Source organism: Oncorhynchus masou, chromosome 13 (genome assembly GCF_036934945.1).
Source record: "Oncorhynchus masou masou isolate Uvic2021 chromosome 13, UVic_Omas_1.1, whole genome shotgun sequence".
In the NCBI taxonomy this organism is placed as follows: Eukaryota; Metazoa; Chordata; class Actinopteri; order Salmoniformes; family Salmonidae; genus Oncorhynchus; species Oncorhynchus masou.
In genome coordinates, this window is record NC_088224.1 from 10,427,519 (window position 1) to 10,441,380 (window position 13,862).

Below are 13,862 nucleotides of genomic sequence, written 5' to 3' on the forward strand. Positions count from 1 at the left end.
TAGAGGGGAAACCTATGAAGACAGACAGAGAGATAATAGTCAGGGCTGTCTAGTTGTAATATGATGATGCCTGTTTCTTTGTGATGTCTTTCCTCAGATATTGGTAGCTGTGAAAGCCTGTCTGCAGATGAAGAGATCCCAGTGAATGTCCCAAGACACTGCTGGCACATCATTGGATGTACTTATGTTAGCAATTGTTGTTTACAACAAAACAGTTAAAAGTCACACACAATGTAGACCGCAAACGTATTACAACTGTAGCAGGCCAATCCTTCTCCTGGAGGTATGTTGGGTGTGCAGGCTTCTCTTCCCACCCTGCACTAACACATTTGATTCAACGTATCAATCCTAATGAGTTGATAATAATGTGTATTATTGCTGGGCTGGAATAGAAGTCTGCTCAACCAGTAGATCAGCAAGTGGAGTAAGTTTGGTCACTTCTGGCATGGACCTTTTTGATCACCCGTTGTTCACCTACTTATTAAGATGTCTAACATTTACAAACAAGTTAGATTATTTGTACATTTTGAAATTATGTTTTGATTAATTCTATGCCCTGAACTCACACATCATTTGCATATTGATGAAATAGCTATATGTTCTCAAAATTAAAAGGAGACCAATAGATCATGTATATGAGGCTAATCATAAGCCAGATTTTCTACATTATTTTTCTGACGTGAAATTGTTCACTGCAAATCTGAACCTTGTACTCTAGGTACAGTCCAGTACATGGCAATAAGGAATACTATTTGGATGGTGGAGTGGTGTAATTCTACCTTGTTTATTTTCCAATAATGCTTTTAGGATACTGAGACAAAATCAGAAGGTCAATAGCATTTACTACTATAGCTCATAGTAACGCATTGAATATCACATTCATAAATGTCTGAACATACAGTCAAAAAAATGAATTGTAAGAACAAGGTTTTGAAGTGTCTGTCCTATATCTAGGAGATATAATTAATGTATATATATATATATATATATATATATATATGTATTACCAGTCAAAAGTTTGGACACACCTACTAATTCAAGGGTTTTCCTTTATTTTTACTATTTTCTACATTGTAGAATAACAGTGACGACATCAAAACTATATAATAACACATATGGAGTCATGTAGTAACCAAAAAGTGTTAAACAACTCCAAATATGTTTAGTATTTGAGATTCTTCAAAGTAGCCACCCTTTGCCTTGATGACAGCTTTGCGCACGCTTGGAATTCTCTCAACCAGCTTCAAATGGAATGCTTTTCAAATGGTCTTGAAGGAGTTCCCACATATGTGACCGACCGCCTTGATTCAGTCTTATGTAGCAAAATTTAAAATGGTGTTTTTTACATTAGATATTAGCAGAGACACAGAGCTACAAAATGGTAAATCAATTCAAATTGTATTAGTCACATGCGTTGAATACAACAGATGTAGAACTTACAGTGAAATTCTTACTTGTAGCCCCTTGTCAGGATTTGGCCAGGGTTGTTCCGGGTTTTGGTCACTAGATGCCCCCATTGTGCTTTTTGACCTTATGTTTTTTCCCTTGTTCCCCATTATTATTTGCACCTGTGCCTCGTTTCCCCTGATTGTATTTAAACCCTTAGTTTCCCTCAGTTCTGTGCTCTGTGTTTGTATGTTAGCACCCAGCCCTAGTGTTCTGTGTTTTCTTGTCGATTCCGGTGGATGCTCTTGTGGAATTCTGTTTTTGTTTTTGAGTATCTCTTGAGGCTTTTTGTGCTATTCCTACCACCTTTTGGATTTGCCATTTTTGTATTGAAGGACTTCTCCTTTTTACTTTATTAAATACACCGTCTTAAGTACTGCTGTGTCTGCCTCATCTTCTGGGTTCTGCTGACTATTCGTGGCTCAGTTGGTTAAGTGACTGTTTTTCACTCCGGAGACCCAGGTTCGTAACCGGGTCCTCAAAGCCAAAAATGAACCCAGAGGCAGCCAGTTCCCAGGACCTTTTTGCCCCCTGGCTGAACCTCGTCTTCCACCTCCCCAACGGTTCTCAGGTGATCCAAGTGCTTGTAAAGGGTTTCTCACCCAATGTTCTCTCTCCTTTGAGCTACAACCAGCGTTTCCCACCGACCGGTCTAAGATGCTTATATCATCACCCTGCTGTCGGAAAAAGCCCTGGCCTGGGCTACTGCTGTGTGGGATGCCCATAGTTCCTGCTGTGCCAGCTACTCTGCCTTTGCTGAGGAATTCAAATGAGTGTTTCAAGGCCCAAGCAGTGGTTCTGACTCAGCCAAACAGCTCCTGACTCTCCACCAAGGTTGGCGCAGCGTGACGGACTATGCCATCCAGTTCCGCACGGTGGCAGCAGCAAGTGGCTGGAACAATTAGGCGCTCACGGTGTGCTTTCTGAAAGGCCTTTCGACACTATCCAAGATGAACTGGCCACTCGGGAACCACCGGACAATCTAGTCCCTGATCAAGTTGGCCTCACGTTGACCAGCGTCTGAGAGAGAGAGAACTCAACCGTAGACCTCTAGCCCCTATCAGTCCCAGCTCCGAGTCCCCACCTTTATCCTCGCTGGCTCCATCGGAACCCATGCAGATTGGACGCATCTCCCAGGCTGAGAGAGACCGCCGGATGAACGCTGTCTAATGCGGCAAACCGGGCCAGTGTCCCGGGCTCCAGGAAACGCTCTGTCCCGTACAGACCGGGGGAACTGTAACGGGAAACATAACCTCCTCCTATCCGTCCAACTCCCGTCTGCTCATTCCAGTCACCCTCTCCTGGGACAACCACAAGCTTCACCTTCAAGCCTTGGTAGACTCTGGAGCCGCAGGTAACTTCATGGATGGTGTCTGGGCGAAGGAGAATGGCGTTCCCTCTGAACCTCTAAGTGAACCCATGAGGGTCACTACATTGGATGGAAGCCCTTTGGGATCTGGACTTGTCACTCATGTCACTACCTCCTTGCGACTTTCAGTTTCACAACACCAGGAATTGATGAACTTTCATTTGATCTCCTGTTAGTTCCCTCTCGTCCTTGGATACCCCTGGCTTCACAGCCATACCCTCACATCGACTGGTCTGTGGGCACTATCAAGCAGTGGGGTCCTACGTGCCAAGCTACTTGTATTTTCCAGAATTCCCTGAGTTCTACTCCCGGTCTTTAGAATTCGACCTGAATAGTGTTACCATGACCTCAAACTGGTGTTTAGGGCCACCATGCTACCATTAAACGATTGCCCCATCGACCTGTTTCCGGGCACTTGTCCCCCAGGGGTCGGATCTTTTCCTATCTCCACCCGAACGAGCTGCTATGGATACCTACAAGGACGCTCTGGAAGAGCCTCATGCGTCCATCCACCTCCCCGGCGGGAGCAGGGTTTTTCTTTGTAAAGACGGTGGATTACGGCATCGACTACCGGGGACTCAATGCCAAATAGTTACCCGCTACCCCTTATGGCCACAGGCTGCTCCAGGAAGCAGTTGTTTTCACTAAGCTTGACCTGCATACCATCTTGTGCGGATCAGACCTGGTGACGAGTGGAAGACCGCTTTCACACGCCTACTGGTCACTATGAATACTTGGTGATGCCCTTCGGCCTGGGCCCCAGCGGTGTTCCAAGCTCATAAGCGATGTGCTTAGGGATATGCTTAACATATTTGTGTTCGTTTACTTGGATGACATCCTCAGAGCTCCCTTCAAGAACACACTAAGCATGTCAGACAAGTACTCAAACGCCTCCTGGACAGCCATCTGTACGTTAAGCCGGAAAAATGTGAATTCCATTCATAGTACAAGATTTGTAGTGGAACCGGTCGAGTCCATATGGACCCCAGGAAGGTAGGGGGGTGGATTGGCCCACCCCCAAATCCGTTAAGGAAGTTCAGCGTTTCCTGGGCTTCACAAACTTTTACCGCAAGTTCATCAAGAACTTCAGCTTTGGCAGCCCCCTCTCAGCTTTAACCAAGGGTGGCAATGCAAGGTTTTTGTGGGAAGAGAAGCTGGGCCTTCAAGGACTCAAGCAGCGCGTCCTCTCTGCTCCCATCCTGATAAATACGGATGAACCATTTGTGGTGGATAGACGCATCAGAGGTTGGTGTTGGAGCTGTCCTGTCTCAGAGGGGTGAAGACAAGAAGCTTCATCCGTGCGCTTTCTTCTCACACCGGCTTACCCCGACTGGAGAGGAACTACGATGTGGGGATCGTGAACTCCTAGCGGTTAAGATGGCATTGAAGGAATGGAGACACTGCGAGGGGGCTTCTCACCCGTTTTTTGGACCACAAAAAAGTATATCCAGCAGGCGGCGGTTGAACTCTAGACAAGCTAGATGGTCTCTTTTCTTAATCGATTCCAGTTTATCCTCACCTATTCGAAAATCTCAAACCGGAAGTCTACGCTCCTGCCATTCGAAGAAATGCCTGTCCTTCCTGCTGCTAAGATTGTGGTCCGATCTCGTGGAATTGAGGATACCGTGAGACGTGCTCAAGCTAGCGAACCGGACCGAAGGAGGTCCTCAATCGGTTGTTTGTAAAGTGAGGACTCAGGTCCTTCTGTGGGGGACTCCTCTCGCCTCACCTGTCATCCGGGCGTAGGTCGCACCTTGGAGTTCATCCAGCGTAAGTTCTGGTGGCCTACCATACTTGGTCTTAGAGAAGACGTTGCCACTTTCGTCAATGCCTGTCCCGTGTGCTGCCAGGGCAAATCTTCTCACCTCCGCCCTCAAGGACTCCTTCACCCTTTACCTGTTCCCCACAGACCCTGGTCCCATATCTCATTGGACTTTATTACTGGACTTCCTCCATCCCATGGCAATACTACTATCCTAGTCATAATCGACAGGTTTTCAAAGGCGGCCAGGTTCGTCCCTCTGACTAAGTTACCTTCTGCCAAGGAAAGTAATTAATCATGTGTTCCGAGTCTTCGGCATTCCTCAAGATATGGTTTCTGACAAGGTCCCCAGTTCGCCTCAAGGTTTTGGAAGGCCTTCTGCCAACTCATGGGGGCTTCTGCCAGTCTATCTTCAGGGTACCATCCGGAGTCCAACGGCCAAACAGAGAGGATGAATCAAGAGCTGGAAACCACCCTCCGATGTATGACTCGTGACAACCCGTCCACATGGTCATCCTTTATTGTTTGGGCCGAATACGCACACAACACCTTGCGCTCCTCCTCCACCGGTATGTCCCTTACAGTGTCAGTTTGGCTATGCTCCTCCATTGTTCCCGGACCAGGAGGCAGAAGTAGAGTGCCTTCAGCCTTGAAGTTCGTCAGACTTATGTGGAGGAAGAGTCTTAATCTTATGCGTTCCTCACAGAGGTACCAACAACAAGCCAACAGACGTCGCCGTCCCGGGCCTACCCTGCGCCCGGCCAGAGAGTCTGGCTCTCCACAAGAGACTTACCTCTACGGGTGGAAAGCTGTCCCAAAAATACATCGGTCCCTTCAAGGTTGCCAGGAGTTAACCCAGTTTCTTAACACTTACCCAGATCCTTTAAGATTAATCCCACATTTCACATTTCATTGTTAAAACCTGTTGTTTTTTCTCCCTTGTCCCGGCAGACAGACCTCCCCCTCCGCCTCCTGTCATTGGAGGCCAGCCGGCTGCTACCGTCCATCGGATACTGGATTCCCGCCGGGTGCAGCGGTCCTGGCAGTATCTGGTGGACTGGGAAAAAGCGCTCCTGGGTTCCTGCCAAAGACATCCTGGATCCTGACCTCATTCGTCAGTTCAGGGCCCTCCACCCTGAGAGAGCTGGTAGGAACGTCAGGAGCCGTTCCTAGGGGGGATTCTGTCAGGATTTGGCCAGGGTTGTTCTGGGTTTTGGTCACTAGATGCCCCCATTGTGCTTTTTGACCTTATGTTTTTCCCTTGTTCCCCATTATTATTTGCACCTGTGTCTCGTTTTCCCTGATTGTATTTAAACCCTTAGTTTCCCTCAGTTCTGTGCTCTGTGTTTGTATGTTAGCACCCAGCCCTAGTGTTCTGTGTTTTCTTGTCGATTCCGGTGGATGCTCTTGTGGAATTCTGTTTGTTTTTGAGTATCTCTTGAGGCTTTTTTTGTGCTATTCCTACCACCTTTTGGATTTGCCATTTTTGTATTGAAGGACTTCTCCTTTTTACTTTATTAAATACACCGTCTTAAGTACTGCTGTGTCTGCCTCATCTTCTGGGTTCTGCTGACTATTCGTGGCTCAGTTGGTTAAGTGACTATTTCTCACTCCGGAGACCCAGGTTCGTAACCGGGTCCTGACACCCCTAACCAACAATACAGTTTAAAAAAAAATACGGATAAGAATAAGAAATTAAAGGAACAAGTAATTAAAGAGCAGCTGTAAAATAACAATAGCGAGCCTAAATACAAGGCGGTACTGGTACAGAGTCTATGTGCGGGGGCACTGGTTAGTTGAGGTAATATGTACATGTAGGTAGAGTCATTAAAGTGACTATGCATAGATGATAACAACAGAGAGTAGCAGCGGTGTAAAAGAGGGTGGGGCAATGCAAATAGTCTGGGTAGTCATTGATTAGATGTTCAGGAGTCTTATGGCTTGGGGGTAGAAGCTGTTTAGAAGCCTCTTGGACCTAGACTTGGCGCTCCGGTACCGCTTGCCGTGCGGTAGCAGAGAGAACAGTCTATGACTAGGGTGGCTGGAGTCTTTGACAATTTTTCAGGCCTTCCTCTGACACCATCATTGCATTTGAGAAACAATGGGAAAGTAATTCTGCTTTGAAAATTGATATACACTACCGTTCAAAAGTTTGGGGTCACTTAGAAATTGCCTTGTTTTTGGAAGAAAAGCAAAAATAAATTGTCCATTAAAATAACATGAAGAAACGCTCAAAGTTCTTGAATTTGTCTGGATTAACTGACCTTCATGTCTTAAAGTAATTGATTATTTGAGCTGTTCTTGCCATAATATGGACTTGGTCTTTTAAAAAATAGGGCTATCTTCTGTATACCCCCCCTACCTTGTAACAACACAACTGATTGGCTCAAACGCATTACGAAGGAAAGAAATTCCACAAATTAACAAATCCTGTTGCGACTCTAGGGGCAGTATTTTCAATTTTGGAAAAAAAACGTTCCCGTTTTAAACGGGATATTTTGTCAGGACAAGATGCTAGAATATACATATAATTGACAGCTTTGGATAGAAAACACTAACGTTTCCAAAACTGTAAAGATATTGTCTGTGAGTACAACAGGACTGATGTTACAGGCGAAAGCCTGAGAAAAATCCAATCCGGAAGTGCCCCAGGTTTTGAAAATGCTGCGTTCCAATGAGTCCCTATTGAGCTGTGAATGTGCAATCAACCAGTTTACTCTTTCTACGTATTCCCCAAGGTGTCTAGAGCATTGTGACGTAGTTTTACGCATTTATGTTGAAGAATAGCCGTAGGCGGCTACATTGCGCAAGTGGTCACCTGATGTCTCCCAGGGTGACTCTCGCGTAAAATACAGAGGTAGCCATTACTCCAATCGGTCCTACTGAAAAACGAATTGTCCCGACGGATATATTATCGAATAGATATTTGAAAAACACCTTGAGGATTGATTATAAACAACATTTGCCATGTTTCTGTCGATTATTATGAAGCTAATTTGGAATATTTTTCGCAGTTTTCGTGACTGCAATTTCCGGCCGATTTCTCAGCCAAACTTGAAGAACAAACGGAACTATTTCGCCTATAAAAATAATATTTTATAACTTTGGCTATCTACCTGGGAGTGTCGTGAGTGAAAACATCCAAAGTTCACCAAAGGTAAACGATTTAATTTGATTGCTTTTCTGATTTTCGTGACAAGGTTGCCTGCCCATAGCGAGGCATAATTCTATGCTAGGCTATCGATAAACTTACACAAATGCTTGTCTAGCTTTGGCTGTAAAGCATATTTTGAAAATCTGAGATGACAGGGTGATTAATAAAAGGCTAAGCTGTGTCTCAATATATTTCATTTGTGATTTTCATTTATTATTATATTATATTTTCATGAATATGAATATTTTCTAGGGATATTTATGTCCGTTGCGTTATGCTAATTATTGTCAGGTGATGATTACGCTCCCGCATGCGGGATGGGGAGTCAGTAGAGGTCAAGCCTAACCTGTTAATAATTGAAATGCATTCCAGGTGACTACCTCATGAAGCTGATTGAGAGAATGCCAAGAGTGTGCAAAGCTGTCATCAAGGCAAAGGGTGGCTACTTTGAAGAATCTCAAATATAAAATATATTTGTTTAACACATTTTTGGTTACTACATGATTCCATATGTGTTATTTAAATGACTTCTAAATACGAGGTTCTCCGCTATTCACTAAGGTTCTCATCTCTCATCTCATGATGGGCATGGACACATGTAGCCTACATCATGGAGGGGGTTTTACGCACATCCAAAGCATGGCTACAATAATGTAGGCCTGCCTACAATACATAGATAAAAAGGGAATGTCAGCTCACTGTTTTTCTCCTCTCCAACGTGATCTTTTAACAAAGCTTCAGTGATTTAAGATTTTTTTCTAAGCGGTCTCACGAGCCAAACCCTTTATCGACAGTCTTGAGTAGCCCAGGGGAGAGTGAGGTAAGTTGTCACACGGGTAAGTTGTCAAACTGTTCCTACCTCCAACACTAGAGGCGCTCTTTCAAAAATCAAATAGCTATTTTGTGCGACTACATGTTCTATGGTCAACTTCCTGTTCACATGTGGTCAAGGTCCCTCTAATCTGAGGTGAGCACAAGGTTCTTATCTTTCCCCTTCAAAAGCAAAACATTGTCACTTTAAATTTTATGCAATAAAAATTTGTTAGGTATGAATGTTTAAAATGATACAATTTTGCACTGAGTAGAGGAGACATTTAATGTGTCTTTTTGATACTTTAGCTGCAGTCCTATCTTGAGCTAACCGTTTAGCCAACATTAGCACACATGTCAGTTTGGGGCATGTTGTCTCAATTACTTTGGGGCAAGTCTTCACCTGGTGACAACTTGTCCCAGTATACATAGACACAGAACAAAAAACATTGTGTAATCAGCTCTGACAATAGTATTACATGTTACTGTAAATTGATTATTATATATGTATAGTTTAGAGCAGCAGACATATCCCTGGACTTACACTTATCCCTGGCATGTGGGGCGACAGGGTAGCCTAGTGGTTAGAGTGTTGGACTAGTAACCAGAAGGTTGCAAGTTCAAACCCTTGAGCTGACAAGGTTAACTGCCTGCCCCTGAGCAGGCAGTTAACCCATTGAAAATAAGAATTTGTTCTTAATCTTGATAGTACCCATCCCGGGATCGTGAATACAGCCTCATGCTCATTACCATAATGCAACGTTAACTATTTATGAAAATCGCAAATTAAATGAAATACATATGCTAGCTCTCAAGCTTAGCCTTTTCTTAACAACACTGTCATCTCAGATTTTCAAAATATGCTTTTCAACCATAGCAAAACAAGCATTTGTGTAAGAGTATTGATAGCTAGCGTAGCATTTAGCGGGCAACACTTTCACAAAAACCAGAAAAGCATTCAAATAAAATCATTTACCTTTGAAGAACTTCGGATGTTTTCAATGAGGAGACTCTCAGTTAGATAGCAAATGTTCAGTTTTTCCTGAAAGATTCTTTGTGTAGGAGAAATCGTTCCGTTTTGTACATCATGTTTGGCTACCAAAAAAAAAAACGAAAATTCAGTCACCAAAACGCCAAACTTTTTTCCAAATTAACTCCATAATATCGACTGAAACATGGCAAACGTTGTTTAGAATCAATCCTCAAGGTGTTTTCACATATCTCTTCATTGATATATCGTTTGTGGAAGTCTGCTTTCTCTGAATCACATGGAAAAATACTTGCAGCTGAAGTTTACGCACCAATTTCGACGCAGGACACCGGGCGGACACCTGGTAAATGTGGTCTCTTATGGTCAATCTACCAATGATATCACTACAAATACGTCACAATACTGCAGACACCTTGGGGAAACGGCAGAAATTGTAGGCTCGTTCAGGGGCGCATTCACAGCCATATAAGGAGACATTGGAAAACAGCACTTCAAAAATGTTGCTCATTTCCTGTTTGAAGTTTCATCTTGGTTTCGCCTGTAGCATCAGTTCTGTGGCACTCACAGATAATATCTTTGCAGTTTTGGAAACGTCAGAGTGTTTTCATTCCAAAGCTGTCAATTATATGCATAGTCGAGCATCTTTTCGTGACAAAATATCTTGTTTAAAACGGGAACATTTTTTTTATCCAAAAATGAAATACTGCCCCTAGAGTTAACTGACTTGCCTGGTAAAGGTAAAAGGTGTGTCTACAACACACTACATGCCTACTGTATGAGACAGTATATCCACAGACACACACACACTACTATTGTCATGTATTTAGTGTGGTGTTATGAATTGCATTGTGGAAGGATAGTAGACATGGAGGTGGGTGTAATAAGCCCGTAATGAATATGTCATTGTAATGAGGAAATCTGTTTTTTGAAGGAAGGAAGGAAATAAAGAGGGGAAGTAAAGAAAGATGGTTAGAAATGATAAAAAGAAAGAGAGAATGACACCACCTGGCATAATGTTATTAAAGACAGGGAGGCAGGTGAAGTTGCAGAACAAATCAACCAGGAGTACAGCGAATGATTTTGACATAAATTACTGTACACTGATTTGGTATTGGGGCGGCAGGTAGCCTAGTGGTTAGAGCGTTGGACTAGTAACCGGAAGGTTGCAAGATTGAATCCCAGAGCTGACAAGGTGAAAATCTGTCGTTCTGCCCCTTAACAAGGCAGTTAACCCACTGTTCCTAGGCTGTCATTGAAAATTAGAATTTGTTCTTAACTGACTTGCCTAGTTAAATAAAGGTTGTCAAAAGATAGCCAAAGGTTGGCTATAAAAAGCCACGGCAGGTTTTTTCAACTGATTTGGAGATGCAGCTTGTTCACTATATTACTAGGTCAGTTGACATTTCTTTTGGTCTGTCGCCAAGTGAGGTCAGAAGACTTGTCTTCCAGTTTGCTGTGGCCCACCAGCTGAAGTTCCCATCAATGTGGGCAGAAAAAGCTCGGAGTGGTTTACAGGCTTCTTAAAGCGGCACCCAACACTGTCTCTGAGAAAGCCAGAGGCAACTAGCCTCGTCAGGGCAAGTAGCTTCAACAGAGAAAATGTTCATGGTTCTTCGACATTGTAGCAGAAGTGCTATAGAGATATCAGTTTGGACCAGGAGACATACGGAATGTCGGTGAAACTGGGGTGACCACTGTACATAAACCTGACAGAGTGGTGGGCAGACGTGGATTCAAACAAGTAGGGTCACTGACCTCCGTTGAAAGGGGAACCCTCGTCACACTGGCCTGTGCTGTCTCAGTCACAGGGAATAGTAAACCTCCATATTTTATATTCCCGTGTCAACTTCCGCGGTCATTTCCTGATCAACGGTCCACCTGGCAGCAAAGGAGGGGCAAATCCCTCTGGCTGGATGAAAGATGTGCACTTTGTTGACTTCCTGAAACATTTCGTCGAGCATACGAAGTGCTCAAAGGAGAAGACCTGTTTAATCCTTTCGGACAAAACCAAGAGTCTCATCTGTCCATTGATGGACTCAGCTATGCCAAAGAAAATGGCATAATTATGCTATTATTCCCACCACATTGCTCTCATCGGCTTCAACCGTTTGACAGGTATGTCTGTGGGCCGCTGAAGAGGCACATCAACACCGCGTGTGATGCCTGGATGAGGAACAATCCCGGGAAGACAATGTCAATTTATGACATTCCTGGGATTGTGGTAATCACCTATATTCTGGCTGCAACCCCCTTGAACATTCAGGCTGGTTTTAGGTGGCTTGGGTACAACCTTATAACAGGGATGTATTTCTGTAATCAGAGTTTGCGCCATCCTACGTTACAGATCGCCCCCATTCAGAACCCAACCCTACCAAGCCACAGCACCAACCCTGCCCTGCCAGGCCCCAGCAACATTCCAGCCCTGCCAGGCTCCAGCACCAACCTGCCATGCCCCAGCTCCAATCTGCCAGGCCCCTGTACTATTCCAGCCCTGCCAGGCTCCAGCACCAACCTGCCATGCCCCAGCACCAACCTGCCAGGCCCCTGTACTATTCCAGCCCTGCCAGGCCCCTGTACTATTCCAGCCCTGCCAGGCCCCAGCTCCATCCTGCCAGGCCCCAGCACCAACCTGCCAGGCCCCAGCACCAACCTGCCAGGCCCCTGTACTATTCCAACCTGCCAGGCCCCAGCACCAACCTGCCAGACCCCTGCACCAACCTGCCAGGCCCCTGTACTATTCCAAACTGCCAGGCCCCAGCACCAACCTGCCAGGCCCCTGTACTATTCCAACCTGCCAGGCCCCAGCACCAACCTGCCAGGCCCCTGTACTATTCCAGCCCTGCCAGGCCCCAGCTCCATCCTGCCAGGCCCCAGCACCAACCTGCCAGGCCCCAGCACCAACCTGCCAGGCCCCTGTACTATTCCAACCTGCCAGGCCCCAGCACCAACCTGCCAGACCCCTGCACCAACCTGCCAGGCCCCTGTACTATTCCAAACTGCCAGGCCCCAGCACCAACCTGCCAGGCCCCTGTACTATTCCATCCTGTCAGGCCCCAGCACTAACCTGCCAGGCCCCAGCACCAACCTGCCAGGCCCCAGCACCAACCTGCCAGGACCCAGCACCATTCCAGCCCTGCCAGGCCCCAGCACCAACCTGCCAGGACCCAGCACCAACCTGCCAGGACCCAGTACCATTCCAGCCCTGCCTAGCACGAGCTCAGACACAGACGTGCCCAGTTCTTATGCTAGCATGAGCTCACCCATGTCCAGTAATGCCATTGCTGACAGCGGACTACATATATCCAAAAGCTGGCCCCCGAAAACCAGCTTGTAAAGGAAGAAAACGGCGCAAAACAGCAATTCTAACTGGCACACCAGTGAAGCAGGCACTAGACAAAGAAAAGAATAAGGCACAATCGAGCAAAAGGCTGTTTTCCCGAGGAATGGGAAGTGAGGGCGGAGTCCAATTTCGGATCTGCAAAGAACAAGGCAGCTAAAAAAAGAAAAATCATAGAAGAGTCATCATCAGATGAAGAGGAGTGCTTCTGCCTCGTCTGTGTGAAGCCATCTTAAAGCCATCTTAAAGCCATCTTAAAGCATCCCTCCAAAGGAGACTTGGGTGAAGTGTGTGAGATGCAACAAATGGGTCCATGATGCTTGCACCTCAGGCCAGGCAATTTATGTGTGCCAGAACTGTGACTCTGAAGATGAGTCTGATTAGTCAGATACATATTTACGTCGTATAGGTTGTTAAGAAACTGTGCATTAGTGTGTTTAAACACCACGTCCTGTCACGACTTCCGCCGAAGTCGGTCCCTCTCCTTGTTCGGGCGGCGTTCGGCGGTCGACGTCACCGACCTTCTAGCCATCACTGATCCACTTTTCATTTTTCCATTTGTTTTGTCTTTGTCTTACACACCTGGTTTCACTCACCCAATTACCTGTTCAGTATTTAACCCTCTGTTCCCCATGTTTGGTTGTGACTGATTGTTTGTTGTATTTGTGGTCTGTATTGTGTGCTTGGAAATTCTCTTGTATTTTTATGACTTTGAGTAAACTTACTTTTATTCACTCATCTCTGCTGTCCTGCGCCAGACTCCTCTGCACCAGCTGCACATCGATGCTTACACGTCTGTTTTGTTAAGACTTTACACATTTAAGCAAGTCATCTGCCGCATTACATTCCGATTCCAACAATTACTGTATGTGCACGCCAGAGAACGTTCGATTTCATTGTTCAAAGTAAAGTGGTCATGCCACTTAATTAATGTGTGCTCTGCCAACATTATTGTTTTGATTGAAAGGCATGATTTGCCAGATTCTCTAGGCA